The sequence below is a fragment of the Haemorhous mexicanus genome, chromosome 1 (assembly GCF_027477595.1).
Source record: "Haemorhous mexicanus isolate bHaeMex1 chromosome 1, bHaeMex1.pri, whole genome shotgun sequence".
Classification (NCBI taxonomy): Eukaryota; Metazoa; Chordata; class Aves; order Passeriformes; family Fringillidae; genus Haemorhous; species Haemorhous mexicanus.
This window is the reverse complement of record NC_082341.1, coordinates 63804119-63821175: the sequence shown is the minus strand read 5'-3', so window position 1 is coordinate 63821175 and position 17057 is coordinate 63804119. Positions and strand designations below refer to the sequence as shown.

Genomic DNA, 17057 nt, shown 5'->3' with positions numbered 1-17057 from the left:
CCTGGCACTGGTTAGAGCCATGTGAATTCCTACCATATTAGAACTAATTATGGTAAGAAGAAAACTTACCTACTAACTTTTTAGAAGAGAAAGAGAAATGAGCTGAAGGGCAGCCTTTCAAAAACCACTTTATTTTCTTATTCCTAACATGCATTATTTATTTGAAATAAAAAAATCACATCTCCGTTGGGTGACATAGCCATGAAGTGTTTTCAGTTTAAAAGAGAGCTAGTTAAGCGCTCTTTGAAGGATAAGATGAATGCTATTTATTTACTGAGATCATTCAGGCATCAAAAAATAATGCTAACGTTACAGAGTGTGATATGATTCTTCTTAAAGAACCATTTTAAAAGAAATTAAATATAACCAGATACAGGCACAGCTGCAGCACAAGCAGACAATCTAGCTTGAGATAAGCCACCTTTTTTTTTTTTTGTCCTAGTACTTTAACTTCAGCCCATAATTTTATTTTCAAGGTTCTCTAGTAGATTTGTTTTTCTTTAAATAAGTGTCTGGGATAGCTGCTGCAAGCCAGGTCACTTGGACGTGTCCAAGCAAAAACAGTAATGCAGGATGTATGCACTGGTTCGTATTATTCCTTTAAATTAGCACTTTGTTTAGAACTTCATACAAGCAGCAAATTGGTGATATATAAGCCATCAAAAACCTTTCAGGTTTCTAGTCTCCTCTAAATTGGATTGTATTCAAGTTAATCTGAGATGAAATGCATTATTGCCTTTACATGGAGTCATTCAGTCCCTCTTGTTTCATAAATCTGTGGACAAGATATTAATCCAGTAGTTGCAGCTATAGTGAGGTTGTTTATATTTTCTCTCACTGACTTAAACAATGCTAATTTTCTCATCCTGACTCCTGTGAATTTATGGAGAAATAATAGTGTTTTAATTTATGTTATGGAATTTAAACATACATTTTAAGTAATAACATTGGAATGCTTCGAATTAAAAACTAGTGAGTGGCCCTGAAGATCAGGTGCTTAAGTAAACTACTTTTTTTCCTATGGAATAGAGAGGCAGATACTGCTAATTTGAAATGAACTCCAGAGAATATCAGTAGAATTCCTTTAGTGTAGAAATAACTTCAGCCATTCTTTCAATGTATGTATTCCCTGGATAGGTGAATTCAATCCTTGTAAGCCATGTAAATTTACCCTTCTGTAATAAGGCTTTGGAAACTTTGTGCTTTGTTTTATTTTTACAATGCTGGTGTGTTGAATTGTGAATGCACTTGTGGTTTTTTAGAATATATCTTTATAAGGAAACACAACTTTAGAACAAAAGCATGTGTCCTTTTGTTTCTCTTTGCAGTTCAAGGTGGGCTAAATAACAAGATGCTTGTGTTAGCTCTTTTTCTGACAGATACTTAGGTGGTCCTGGATCTTCCTATTAAATAATTGGAACTGCAAGAAATTCTTTACTGGCAGTCTGCACCTTGGCTAATTGGTGCTGAGGATGTCACTAGTCAGATCCAAGGACTTCCTGCTGCTGGTTTCCCAAGTTACAAATCAGAATTAGCTGCTGACAGCCAGCCAAATAACTTCAGCAAATACTTAGGACAATGGGCACTGAAAGGCACCAAGTCTGTGAAGTAAGTCAGTGCTTTATAGACACTGAAGCATTCCTGAGGATCTCTTAAGCTGAGCCACATGGTGCTCAGCTAGGAAGTTGATTGATGGTTTTACAAAGAAAAAAAATGTTTATGAAAGAATGCTTTTCTTACAGATTATCCTGCATTAATATATATCTGATGTGCCTGGCAATGTTTCAGCAATTGGATGTTTGCCAAGGCTTGACACTTCTGCAAGACACAATGGAGTTTGTCTAGCAGCACAGAGCTTTTTGTTTTATGATCCTGTTTTTAATGAGGCAGACACTTTCATAAGTATTATCCTCCTCTAAATCAGTAACACTTGTACATTGTCATCCTTACATGTTAAATTGTTTATCCGGGCTAAAGTGGAGTCCATTTTTGCAAATTTTTGCTTCTTATCCAGAATTTCTGTCTTACTATATCATTCTGTTTCAGTGGTTGGATTAAACAAAAAAGATTGCAGAAGGTCTCGTGCGAAGCTGAAGAAGAATTATGGACCACATACAAAATGTTCTAGCGAGGTTCACTATTCATGTATCCCAAAAATATGCTCAGAGATGTTTAAATACCTTTGTAAAGACCAGTGCTCAAGGGTATCAATGGGAGCTAGGAGACTGAAAGTATTTGTAGATCTGTCTGTAATAATTTCACAGAACTAGACAAAAGTTTGCTATTAAATGTCTTTATTGGACTTATTTACAAGTGAATTTGTTTTTTTTGCTGTTAAATATTTGTATTTTGTGAGCTGTTTTATAGAGGGCAAAAAGGCATTAATGTGCAGTGGGGAGAATTATTAAATCCTTCCTCTCAATGTGGGAAGGCAGCAGAACTTGGTAATTCTGAAACTGCAGGACAGAAATTGGTCAGGCTGTGGTTCCCTTATGTTAAATTTATAATTAATGCCTGTAACAAATAAATTATTTTACTTTGAAACTTGACTTACGTCTATCCTACCTAGCATCACTAGTGAATGATTTTTTTAAGCCAAAATGTCTTTGTGTGATTCAAAATGATTGAAAAGATACATGTGCTTTCTTTTATGAGAGAAGCCTTTAACAAACCATCATTGAGGCTGAATTATTTCTCATTACTAGCAGAGAGTGGTTCATTTAAATTGCATTTAAGGTCATCGACAGGGCAGGTTGAAGGGGAGGAAAAAGAGGAGATATGCATTGTGGTTAAATGTGTTGGAACAGACCTGCAAAATAAAATAGAGACTGTCAGATAGTCTCAATATTTGTTCTGTCATGCATAGAAACATACACACAGAGAATATGCATAAAAACTATTGCTCCAGTGGCTTGCATTCAAGCATATGGTTTGATGAATTGCTTGGAGTCCTGGTGATAAGGAATATTAACAACCTGAAGATGGCAAATCATTTAACTGCCCCATACTATTGATTACTGTCACATGCTATTCTTTAGGTTTAAGTAGAAGTAAACTAAAGTATTTGCACAAGTAATTATAATTACAAGTTGCAAATTCTCATGAATCCGTACTTTTATTTATGCAATGCTTGCGATATTTTTTGAAGACCAGCTTTTTTGTGATGTGATACAGCCTGCTTTCTAGAGTTTGGTGCCCTAATGATAATGATAGACTTCTCCACCAGTATGAACCCCCTTTTTTTCCATGTGTGATATTCCAGGCTGGTGGCTATACCCAAATAAACTGAGAGGCAGTCCTGCCTGCTTTCCCTTGAAATGGGACACATGCTTGGGGAATGCTTCTCTGGCTGGTTACTGTTGTTCATTAAACTTGTGGAAACTTACTGTTTTTGAGAATTCTATTTTTCTGCCCAATTTCATAGAAATTGGTCAATGAATTCAGAAGTCACTGGAATAGAATGATACATGCAAAACCTGATTCTGGAAGCCTTGCTTTCTTAGATATCCTGATTAAAGCTATATTAAATACAAGCTTAAGAAATCTGAGTCCACGTTGGAGACTTGAGTAGGGAGATTCGCTTAACAGTATTGGCATCTACTAACTCAGTTCACAGTAAAAACAAAAGAGAAGTTGTTATTAAAAAAATAGAAGCAGAATGTTGTCCATTCTTCTTTATTCTTAAAACCCACTCTGATTGATTTAAACCAATATTTCATAAGTAAGAGTGGCATCAACACTCCTGTTTGAATAGTAACTCTAAACCTAAACAAATGAGGGATAACTTCATAATAATCCCAAGATGACTGGATATTTTGTTCAGCTGGAGGAAAGGAATGCATTTCTTTTGAACATTTTCTTTTAAGAGGTTTTAGTTTATTTTTCTCTGCCAATCTTTAGTTAAGACTCTGGTATTATTGAATACAGCCAGTTTTGCTCATTTCTCCAATTTGTGTTTGTGTTCATGTGCTCACACTCAGTCTTCAAAGGCTTCTTTCCCATGTCTGAGTCTGAAACACTCTCTGAGCTGAGATACTACATGTGTGTCTAGAGCTTCTCTGTAGGTTTCAGGGAAGTGTTTTCATCCTGTGCATCACTTTAGAGTTTATGCTTATATGTTTCACTGTATTCTGTGATCTGTATTTAGGATTTATGGCATCCTTTTAATTTTTGTTTGAGGTATGTAGTTGAAAAAGGTAATTGCTCTCATTATTTTCAGATGGAGACAGGAGAGAGGAAATATTAGAAGGAATCTTTCTGAAAATATGGTAAACTCACAAAGCCACTTTATTCCCATTTATTAAGCAATTGTTTCTGTTCATACAAAAACAGCTAAAGGTATAAAACACAATGTAAGTTGCAGCCAAATTGTTGTTAGTGTTGCATAGGGACAAAAAGATGTCTTATGCTACAAATTAAGAGTTACTATAAGCTCTTTATTAGATTATTTGGATATTCCAGTATATAACCCAAGGCTAAAGTTCATGTTCTTAAAAAGAAATTATTGCAATCAAGATATGCTCTTTAAGAAATGACATTTTTCCCATTTCTGAAACTGACTAAAACCAGCCCTTTCATTAGGTTTCTTCTTTTTTCTGGCATTGCTAAATCTTATGGCATACGTAGAAGTGACAAATGGTGTATGAACATGCGGCAAGTTTCTTCGTCACAGGGCAGAGTATTTTATACATTACACATTTTAATTTTTTGGTTGTACTTTGGATATTTGATGACTTTGTAGGGTATTGTCTGTATTTTATTTCTTTATGCAACTTAGTGATATGCATTTTGCATTTTTAGTAAAACTGCTCTGCAAAATATCCCATCTATCATTACTGGAAAACATAAACATATGCAAAAAAGTGCTCCTTTATCTGTTGATTCATATTTCTTTCAGAAAAAATGAGAAACATTTTGGAATGGCATTTGTGTTTGATTTGTGACTCCTCTAGAAAGTTTGGGCTGGAATTATTTTCAAGGCTCATAGGGTTCTGAAAGAAAATTATTCTTTAAGTTCCTCTAAAAATAATGTCGTTGTGGGATTCTGAAGCTTGACTGCAATCCAACGATTACATGGATTACTCATAAATATGCTGTAGTAATGTTGCTCTAAGTGTTGAAAGGCTGAGTATTTTGCATTTTAATACAACTTCTTACACATGTCCATACTAACTGTCAGAACTGGTGCTTCCTGGAAGAGTTTTTTCCAACCTAATTTTCCCCTGCCCATAGAAACTTCTGGTATGCAGTGGCCAAGGGCAAGAGCACCATCCCAGACAAACTGCAGCACTTGCCCTATAACCCCTGGGACATTCTGCATGTTCCTCTCCCAGGGACATATCCCTGTAGCCATGTGAGGACCTCAGCCAGGCTTTGGAACCTGGCCTTTGCTCCCTGCTCCTCTCCTTTCTAAATCAAATACACATTCATTTCTAACAGTTAATGCAGCTGAACAGCAGTTCTAAGATTTGCAAAGTTTGATACCTTTATAATTTTTCTCCTCAAGTTTCATTGCTGGGTTATGTCTTTTAGAGCTGAATGTAGGCTCTAAAGGTGTTAGAAACAAGTCTGAGGAACACATTTCAGAAACTTTTAAATGAAGACAAAGGTAAACTTGTGTAACACTTGCAGACTTGTGTTACCAAGTTTTTAACGAAAAAGTATTTAACAAATGGATGTTCTTAGATTATTTCAATAATATTTTTAAGGGTTTTTTTTCCTAGTGTCATCTGTTTGGTGGGGTTTTCTAATAGATGGAATAATAAACCTTTTCTGAGTGACTAGGATCTTGTTTGAATTCTAGTCTTTAAATGACTAAGTAATTTCACTCTAATATTTTTTGTTAAAGATTCATGGACAGAAGCTCATCTCTCTTTATTTAGATTTAATTCATGTTCCTATGTTGACATATAATAAGTTCATCAAAAGGTAAATTATTGTTTAGATTGAGTCCTTTATGAGCGTTAATCTGTTTGAGAAAAATATATTAATATCCTTCAAAGCCCTTGAAAGATTTCTATTTGACCTCTCTGTGGACATCTCCAACACATTTTAATTGCATTCGACTGATGATATATTTTGGTGTTCTATCATTGAATATTTAAAATAAATTTAGTTTAAGGTGGCTACACACCAAAAAGGCTTTGAGTGCTCTGTGGGAATTCAGTGGATATAATTAAAGAATTTCATTATTTAGAACTGGGGAAGGTGTATTACTAGTGCAATGCAAGCATTCTCCTTTTTTGGTTAAACTGACTCATTTAGAGTTGCAGAGACAATACCCCTCATTTGAGAAAATATTTTAAGTAACAGTGAACATTTAAAGAGACGTTTGACAGAAATCAGGGGATTATGATGTTATTTCTGTCTGTAGACTTCTTAATTTGTAATGCCTATTTTCTTGGCATTTATTTTTCTCATTTAAAAAAGAGAACAAACAAACAAAAACCAAAAACAACAACCCCAGAAAACCAGAAAAGGACACACGCACCAGGTGCAGCAAGCTTGCCTTACCTGTAGATACAGGCTGTAATGAATGGAAGGTATTATCTATGCTGTTGAGAGAAGGTAACTTTAGATAAGGATTATCTACCCCAGAAATGGTATTTACCCCTCTGTATTGCTGGCTTATGGAACTGGAATCCCCTAAGTGCATTCCATGTTCAACTGACCACCTTTCCCTTGAATATGCTGACCCTTTTCCCTGCTTTCTTGTCTTGGATACATCAGTTTGACAGATTCTTGAGCTATTTTCACTCTTCATACAAAGATTGCTTGTAATTAAAATCAGTCTTTTCCCTAGGATTCAGTATTTCCACATAAAATTGCTGTGATATATTGAGGAATGGATGAAAAACAAAGTAAAACAAGAGCCTGTCTTTATTAAAGTATTTCTGTATTCTGTACTGCCGTTCGAGGTTTACAGTATTATGTCTTGGCTCATAACTTAGTGTGAAACAAAGCATTTAACACCTTTTTATTTGTCCCTTATGAGAACACTCTATTCTGAATTCTAGGGTTCTTTTGTAATTAGAACATGAAAGGTTTTAAAAGATGTCTCACCTAAAACTGGTATATTTCACAGAACAAGGATTATTTGTTCATTTTTGTTAGCTTTTCAGTCAAAGAAAGACACAAGCTATCTCTTTCCTTTGATTACATTTTTGAAATGCTGACATTTTACTGTAAGCCAACTTATTTCAACTAATTTTCAGCTAGTTTTTAAAATATCATCTGTAAATACCCAAAATGTGTTTTCTTTCTCCTCTTGCTGTTTCTATTTAAAAAAGTAAAAGTCAAAAAAAGAAAAAGAATTAAATAAAACTATAGGATTCGCTCTTGAAAATGCAAGAAATTAGAGCAGGAGAATGCTCTGTGAAGGATGAAGTTCCATGTCGAATACTTCCAACACACCCTGGCAGCAGCTTGTGTGCGGGCTCCTATTGTAGAAGTTTCAAGTCATTCTCCTTCTGTAGAAGTTTATATGATGATAAACTCAGATTCAGAGAGTTATTTAGCTTGGCTACAAACATTTTTAATGACTTAAACTTGGTATGCCATGCTACTTCCCAAGAATTAATCAGTTTCCATGAAAACATGTTGTTTAAATTAATCCAAACTCATTAGCACTACAGAGATGGATACTCAGTAAAAAGCCTCCATTAATTAGCACTGCATCCTGTAATATGCCTACAGCTCGTGACCATTTCCTTGAATTTGTGCAGTGTGTGACCCTTTGCATCTGATATTCATCTACAGCAGAACGATAGCCCATGTTTGGGCTTTAAAACAGCGAGCGTATGTTATAATGAGTGGCACGTTACTCTCTTTTTCCCAATGAATTCCAAAGTCATAAACAAGATTTCTCGTATACCTCATTTTGAATTCAGAGCTGAATGCAGGTTTTGCATTTGTGTTTTGACAATAGGCATAGCAATAATAGGTTTTGTTTCTTCAGTTTTTAAGTTTGTGGAAATTTTGCTCTTCATCTTTCAGAAACTGAAGAGTATTTGTGCAGGGTGCTGGACTGACCCTTCTGGTGGAGGGTCAAGTATTCTCTGCCTGCTTATAGTACCAGGACAGCATGAACATATATCAATATTTCACGAAGTGTATTTGTGAGGCATAGAGTAGAGAGCAATAATTCCATGCTTCAGGAACCTGTATTTCTATATGCTGTGTACAGGGGTGCAGAACAATTCTAAACTCATGCCTTGTCTAGGTTTCCTGAAATTGCTTTCCTTTGTGTTTAAGTCTTTTCTTGCAAATCTCTTCCCTGTAGTCACACAGTCCTTTATGCTTTATTTTCTTCCTGTAGGTACCATTGCTTATCACTGAGCCTGCTCCTTGAATAATTTTATTGGTTCAGCAAGGAAATAATTAACATCAGGCAATTATGTCCCTGATCATTAATACACAAGACTTTTACTCTGTTAACTCAGGCAGTAGATGTCCACTGTCTCTGAAAACCAAAGGAATTCTTGTAGGATGTCTGTATTTGGAATGGCAAACTTTAGTTTTATGTCTTTTCAGCTGGGAAGTATAATGATTAAGTGGATTTATTTTTTTTTCATTCTTTCATTTATGCAAGAACTAACCTTCAAAACAGGCCATTGTGTACATAATACACATGCCTGGAAATAGGAGGGTCACAGGCAGGTGACCAATAGAAAAAAGCACTGACCTCTCTCTTAAAGAATGATTTCCTCAGCCTGAAAAATAGAACCAACTCATGAAATTCAACTGTGCACTTTTCCCTCCATTTAAAAAAAAATCTTTTCCTCCCCTTTCTCTTCAAACTGGCTACAAACTCCAATTTATCATCATGATGTATGGTATCATTAATCCTCCTTGAAAGCAAGATGCATAATGCTGCAGTGTTGGCACTGAGCAAACTTCAGCAGCCTGACTGTCTTCACGCCCCTTTGAGTCTCCCTTGTTCTAGCAGAATGGAACTGGACTCATAATAAGATTAGCTATCATGCTGTTTGCAGCAGCAAGTGACCTATTATCCTGTTCCCTTTCCTTCCCCTCCTTCCTCTCCCCTCTGCTCTCGCACTGCAGCTACAAAACGAGCGAGACAGGGCTGCTGGTTTATGCTCTAGCAGTGAGCTGTTAGGAACAGAGGGCCCTATAGGGGTAGAATGACCTCTTTTGTAAGCAAGGACAAGAGTTTGCTTTGTGGGAGAGAAAAACCTTTTATGCTTTCTTTGGTATTTAATGATTAGTTGGCTCTATCTGCTGCATGCTTTTTATCGGGAACTTTCAAACTTTTTTTTTTTTTTTAATGCCATGGGAAGGAGGAATACTTTAAGTGAAACTTTTAGTACTGTTACAAGCTTTCTTATTCCTTGTTTCAGAAAACTCGTCCTATAAAAATACTTTGCTTATCAATATAGTAGGAGAAGTGATTAAAGTACACTAAGATGCAAATTGTAGAACTGCTAATCCCTACAGTAGTCACAGGTAGTGAACTTCCTTTGTAAATGCCTTGATGGCAAAGCATTTTCTGTAGAAGTAGCAGTTCTGGTTTTGAGACTTTTATGTGATAGATTTAGATAAATAAGCAAATTCAATCAACCCATATTCTAAATGGTTTCATCAGTTTCATTTCTCAGATGCATGACTTTGGAAAAGTAAAATTTGGAATGAATGTATTTACAGCTTCCACTTTGTTAACCACAGAAGCTAAAATGGAAAGCTACTATAAGTCATGTGGTTATTAGGTTCTTCTATTGGACTTCACATCTAAATAGAAAGCAGATGGTAGAGGATCATTACCTAAAACTTACTTTGGTATTACTAAGGAGTAGATGGGTAGTTTCAGTGTGCAGTTGTTCTTGTAAAATCTCCAAAGTAACCCTAAAAATTGGTGTGAAAGGTGGTAGTAGAAGTGTGTGCATATGTTGTGCCATTGGAGAGGATGGGGAGGGTTTTTAATTTGTGCAAAACCCCAGAGTTTTGTTATTCTAACTTAAAAGTAATTGGAAAAAGTTACTGTTCCTAATGCTTATTGTTTTGGTTTTTTGTTCCCCCTATGCTTCAGTTCTGATTAGATTTTGTAAATTACATAAAATAACACAAAAATATGAATGCACTTTGAGGGGAAAATGTATAAAACATACATTTTAAAAAGATTATTGGCACATTTTTTTGAAGTAGAACCCAGTTGTTTCCTGAACTAATTTGTATTGTGCTTGATAAGGTATTTCTTCAGCTCTTTTCCATCAAAGTTCATTTAAGCTCTGATTGCAACTTAGTATGTGAGAGAGAGAGACAGTACATTTTACTTTTTGAAAATACAACTTAATCTAACCAAAATCCAAAATATGTTTCATAGTTTTGTAAAAACAAGAGCTGGAAGAGTTAAGGGGGGTCAAGGTGCAATTAATTTTTCTATTTTTCAGTTTGTGAATATAGCCCAAACTTTTTTGCATTAGTTTGCAGGATCAGGAATTTGTTGTAAGTATCTATGTCATGTCTGTAGTAAATGATCCTTTAAATCAAGTTCCTGTTATGGCTTCAGTGGGTCTGAGAATTTCATACCATGGATATATACTAATGTATAGCATTTTTATATAAATACATGAGAACTTTAATAATTTGTTAGAGTAAACATTTACTGAAGTATGTTGGCAAGGAGAAGGAAAAAATGTCTTTAATTTCATTACTAAGTGTGGTAGACAACACAGCCAAGCAGAATCTTCCAAAGCAATGCTGTTCAGTGTTCTACTTCTAAAATAACGTGTTATTCCTACATTGGTGGAATGATCTCAGTCAGTATAACTTGGTCTCTGTGCCACTTCATATTAGTTTCCAAACATTTGTTCTCAAAAATATGTAGACCATAAAAGTTACTGTGTTCATTTCCTAAGCACTCTAATATATGTGTCATCCTGTGGGTAGTAGAAACCACAACTGCTTTAAAGGCTTGTACTGAGCTTGGCACTTGCAAAACACAGCTCTAGTTTTTGTACCTGCAGACTGACATGCAGAAGTAATAGAAATAATCCTGCTGTGAGAGGCATCCAAGTGTGCTGAGAGTGCTGGCTGAAGTCATTATGAGGCTGTTCTCTCTCATCCTTCAAAGGACATGACAACCAGGGGAGATTCCTGATCTGGAAGAGGGGGGAATGTCACCCTGCCCTCCAGAAAGAGCAAGACAGGAGGACTGGGGAACTACAGGGCAGTTGAACCTTACTCTGGAAGGGGTAGACGCTCCTAGAAGCCACATCCTGGCATGGAAAGGGCAAGAGTGTGCTTGGGAACAGTTGGCATAGGATTACCAACTGCAAGCCATGTGATGGGCCTGAGTTACTTTTCAGATGGGATTTGTGGCTTGTGGAAGATAGGAAAGCAGTGGAGTTGAGGTGTTTTGGAGTGGGTTGGTTTTGGGGTTTTTTTTTTTGGGGGGGATATGATGTTGGTTTTTTTTTTGTTTTGGGGTGAAGTTGGATTTTTTGTTTTCTTTTAGGGTTTTCTGTTTTGTTTAGGTGTAGTTTGGATTTGTTTACCTTTATTTTGTCTATAATTTCAGCATTGTACCTAATGTTCTTAGAGTGAAGTATAGAGTGAAATACTGGATGGTGAGAAGGTAAAGGAATTTATTGGATGGCCAGATTCCCAAAGTGGCAGTCCATAGTATAAGGTCTAGATGGCACGTACTAAGGGTATTTTGCAGCCAATATTTCATGTCTTTTGTAACAAGGTAGAATCTGGGAGATGATACTCAAATTAGGGGAGTACTTGACTGGCTGGAGGGTGCAGCTAATATTGCAAGAGACCTCAACTGCTTGGAGAAATGGACTTAGTGTAACTTCATGAAGTTTAACAAAGGCAGGTAAAATGTCCCAAATCTAGGATGAAATGCTACGCTATGGATGCTACCAAATGCTGCACTATGGATGTGGAGAGCTGACTGTCTGGGAAGCAGCTTTGCAGCCTTTGGAGTTCCTCTGGGAAAGCTAGTGCACATGGGTCAGCAGTGGAACCCCTCTGCAATTGCCAGCTGTGCCCCAGCTGCTGTTGGAGAGTGCAGCCGCAGGCTCCAGGGAGCAACTGGTGCCTTGGATTTGGCAATTGAGAGACATCACAGAGAGAGTGCTCTGTACGCTTTTGGGTGCTTCAGGACAAGGCTGACACACTGCAGCAATTCAGCACAGGGACGTTGCAATGATCAGGAAGATGGAGCACATAATAGACAAGAAATGGATTGGTGAAAAGAAAGCTAAGAGGAGTTATTGCTGTTTACGATGGCCTAATGGGACAGTAGAGGGAAGACAGAGCCTGACTGTCTTGAAGTCAGATAGGTCTTGCAGAGGTAGGATGATAGCTAACAAGTTGGAACACAGCAAATTGCAATTAGGTGAAAGTAAAAATTTTTTGCTCTTAGGCTGATCAAATATTGGAACAGATAACCCACAGGGGCTGTGGAATTGCTGTCCTTGGAAATATTCAGAGCACATCTGCAATTGTAGTAGGTCACACTTCATGATGTTGCCCACATTCATGATGTTGTTCAGATCTTGTTCTCCTGTTTGTGGCAAGCATTAAGAAAATAGGAGTGTACAGCCATCTTCCATGTCCTTAAGACTGTCCAGAAGGGTAAAAAAAATAGGTCTTTTAAAAAAAGGAAATATTTCCGAGCATTAATAAAGATCCTCTGGAAATTCAGGCTGTGAGACAGTTTGTACACAGTGTGTCGTGAGCAGAACTGCAGCACTGCATTTATCTGTATGGTATGGTGATGAACCATAAGCTGACCTGTGCTGCACAAAATACAGAAAAAGCATTGATCCTTTAGGACAGCTTGCCTCTTTCAGCAGCCATGAACCTAGACCTGTCTTTTTTCTTCAATCTACTTGCATCATCTGCTTGCCAAATGCAAGAAGTCTGCATTCTCTAATTATGACAGTTTGGTGTGAGTTACTATCTGAAAAACTAGGGTTTGTATAGGACTGTGTCCAGCTCCATCCTTTCTGTCTTCCAGAAGCCCTGTGTATATACAGATGAAATAAGAGTAAGGGTTTCTTGGTGAACTGGAAATGAATCCTTCCAAATCCCCCTTAGCATCAGTGAGTTGTTCCCAGTTTGATTTTCTCTTTCAGGGAAGTCCCTGCAGTGGGATGCTTCAGTGCTGATCCATGTGGTTGAACTGTCTTAAGAGGACACTTGGATGATGGTGAATCAGTGCTTGCAGAGTACTTCAGAATTACAGGAGGAAACTGATTCCTCCAAATCTCAGTTTCTGTTTAAACTTGCATTATATCCAGATTGGTACAGTGATCTGCTATTTGCATAGTTCTTCACAATTTCCCAGTTAAGGCACTGATTCAGCAAAGCAATCTAGCATAATACACTGCATCAGGTATGTCAATGGTTCCTGTAAAATCCATGCTGAATAAATAAGAAGAAACTCAAATAATTGAAGAGAAAATAAAGTAGGCTAAGCTAATTCTGAACAATGAATTTGGTGTTTCCTAAGCCTTCATCTTTGGCCATGATTTTTTTTTTTTGCTTTTAAATATTTCTAAGGTTGTGATCAGGAATGGTCAGATTGGCTGTGCTCAGATTGACTGTCCTCAAGTCTGCAAGACACAAACGTTTATGTCAGGCCTCCCCTTGGCAGATGGTCTTTCAGATTTCTGTGGTGCGCTGGGAGAGTTATTTCTGTGGTCTGTGCAGCACTGCAGGCTGCCATAAGAATTCACTGTTGGAGAAGGAATCACAAGGAGGTCAGGCAGTTGTTGATAAGCATATGTGGGCTACTGAGAAGGTCAGAGTCAGGGGCCTCCCACTGAAGCAGCCTGCAGAGAATTGTGCTGTTGGAAAAGTCACTCTGGTTCACATTAAAAAAATCTGCCAGAAAAGAGAAGAACAAGGAAGGAAGGAGAAGAAAAATCAGAAGGATTTGGGGATTGAATTTGATTTGTACAGTCAGTTATCAAATATGAGAATTTCACTGGCATTGCTGTGTCCAGTATTTTAACTTCTTCAGATCTTTTTGTAGATTGAAATAAATTCATTTTTCTGATGGAGTACACTTCTCTTCAGTTTAAAGGATGTTTGGTACTGCCAAAAACGGTGCTTACAATAGTGACATTAGGATAAAGCAAAATAAAAATGCTAGAAGTTTTTATTAAAGAAATTAATAATTTCAAGTGGTCTCTAAACCAGGAATGCACATATTTTGTAAAAGTGATAGATGTAGGATTTCTTATATCCTTTATGATAAGGATTGCTTACCTGATGGAAATTAAATTAAAACCCATATCAGATGATCTGCAAGGAGTATTCTTTATATTGAGACATGTGAGAAGGAATAGGCTCAGAACTTTCTTAATTTGTTGGAACCTATTCTATTTCCAACATTTTTCATTCTCAGTAATCTCCAGTTACAGCAGATCAGAGGCCAGCTGTTAAGGTTTCACTTTTGTGCTGGATAGTGATGGCAGAGTGAGAAATAAACCACGAGCTGTGACCAAAGGCAGACTTGTAATTACTTGGATATAGCGATAATTGGCCTTAATACTGTAACAAATGCTCTGAGTTTGCACATCTGAAGCCTCCCGTTTGGATCAATTTTCTTGTTTACAAAATCAGCTTGCCTTTATTAGCACCAAAACTGCCCAGTAACAGAGTGGTGAATGATCGAATGAGGTTCACTGCGAAAAATAGGAAAAATATTATGTACATGATTAGACGGTGGATTTAAACATGTTCCTGTGGAGGGCTGGAGTTTGGAGGGAAACTGGGTGGAGTGAAAATGGGAGGTGTTGACTGACTACATCAATACTGTTTGAGAGGTCTATTGTTTTCCATTCTTACCTGGTGTAAGTTTAGGCTCCTACACTGGGGATGCAAAGGACTAAAAAAACTGGCCTAAAATCAGTCCACACAAAACCTCTTTCACACAGTTATGTACAAAGTTGATTTATCCTAATGATCCTACTTGTAAATATTTATCACTCATGGTAGCTTTCAGAATTTGAAGATCCATTTTGTGACCCTGAAATTGGGATATTTCCCTAAAATACAGGTGTTCTTCCCCCTCCCTGCGCCCCCCTCCGCCCCAGGTAACAAGACTACATCCTTGGATCTCTCAGCATGCATTATTCCCATTGCTTGTTGTTCAACACCCTGATCGGAGAGCAGATGAGACAGTTATTCCTGCTGTTGCTGATTTACTATTACAGCTGCTTCCTCTTCTTGTGATTTAATTTGAAGTTTCAGCCCACCAGGGGGCTAATGGTCCCCACCTATGCAGCTTTGAAGGCTTGCTGTTGTTTTCCACAGGAATGTTATTTCCATTCCTAGCCAGTGATTTATTTTTTTTTCCTCAGTGTTCATCTGGTAACTGTGAGGCAGTATTCCATTAGCCATTTTCATGAAAAAAAAAAAGAAAAAGGAAATCCAATCCAAACCCCATGCAACTCTTTAGATTGAAAGCTTGCAAATGATAATTACTCTGTTACACTGGAAACTCATTCAATCAATAAGTTTTGTAGTGTTCTTACGGCTATTGGAGACTCATGTAAAGAAACCCAAACTAAACAAAATTGGATGTTATCAATCATTTAGATTCCTTATGTTTCTCTTCCATTTTTAATATACAGCATATAAAATGCACTTCTTTTTTCATGTGTTTCAGGAAAATGTAGGGCAAGCAGCAAACCCAAGAGTATGTTTCACGGTGGGTACTGCCTGTGGTGGGATGAATTCCAAAAACATTAGCAAGTGCACTGAAATCCACAGTGTAATTGCATCCTGCAGGCAGATTCTGCACAGGGAGCTCAGTTTGAGTGTGACTACAAACTTGTGACTGCAAATAGTCGACCAAAGAGCACTTAGTACTTCAGGAATGCTTTACACCAGACTTCTCTCAAAATATAAATTGTACATCTCCCTCACTAACCTATTCTTGAAGGAAAACTTTACAAGTTTTCCAGTTAACCTTCAATTTTTAAGCATTTTTCATTCTAAGTTACCTTGAAAATGTTTCTGTGCCAACAGGATTAACTTTGATGCTCAGCATGGCTTGCTCTCTGCCATTATTGTTGCAGTGTGAATTTAAGAGTAGCAGTCTTGGATTTACATTTTGTAAAACATTTGGTTTTCTAGGTTTATCGCTTTTTATGTGATTAAAGTCAGTGTATGTGCTTAAGTTTTCCTCATTTGAGTATAAATTTGTAACGTAAACATTTACATTTTCCAACACATTCTCTGCTGGCCCAAAGTGTGCTTTGATGAATTTTGCACCTTCTAGTGTTTGATAATTTCTTTTACCAGTTCATGATTGGTTTTAGAAGTTTAGCTCTTCACTGAGTTAATGGTATCTTAACTTCCTGTGAATCACAGGTGTTTTCTTCACAGACACCTTCTTTTTGATGGCTTATTTCTGGCTTTGGTAAGGAAGGGTAGAGGGATTATATTGCAAAAAAGTATGAAAGCTAGGTAGGCTGGCAGAAGTGGCTGCATGAAACCTCAATGCTTTCAACTATTGTTAAAGAGTGGTACAATCTTCCTCTCTTTGGGTAGGAGGATATTATTACCAAATATCAGTGTTCAAGGTTGCTATTTACAATAAAAATCAAATGCCCTACTTCCTAAGGCTCTGGTTGATGGAAAATGAAGCATTAACTGCCAGGAAACAGGTTTTCCCGTATTATCACTCAGTTGTGCAGTGGTCACTAACCTTTTCAATACAACTTTAATATTTCATTGCTAATTGTATAATTTAAAGAATACAAGATTTTAATAGTTACTTCAGGAGGAATGTCAATCACAGTGCTTTACAGCTGGTTTTGCTCATTGGAAGCTTACCAGTTAATAAGCTAACTACTGTAATAACCATTAGTGCAAACTCTGCTTGGGTGATGTGTCTTGCGGTGTTTAATGAATTAGACTCAAAAAATAAAACAGAGTATTAAACTTGTCTGACTTGCTGTAGAGGCAGCACAGAATTAGTCATTGGCTGTGAATGTTAATCACTCCACAGCAATGATAATTTACAGCATTGTTGTAGCACTCTTGTGCTCATAAAATGAACTTAATAACCC

General features: G+C 37.0%; 1 protein-coding gene across 2 annotated transcripts in view; it reads left to right on the top strand.

Moving 5' to 3' along the window:
• CDKAL1 (CDK5 regulatory subunit associated protein 1 like 1) overlaps positions 1 to 17057 on the top strand; it is a 383156-nt gene that overhangs the window by 222099 nt on the left and 144000 nt on the right. The window lies entirely within an intron of this gene.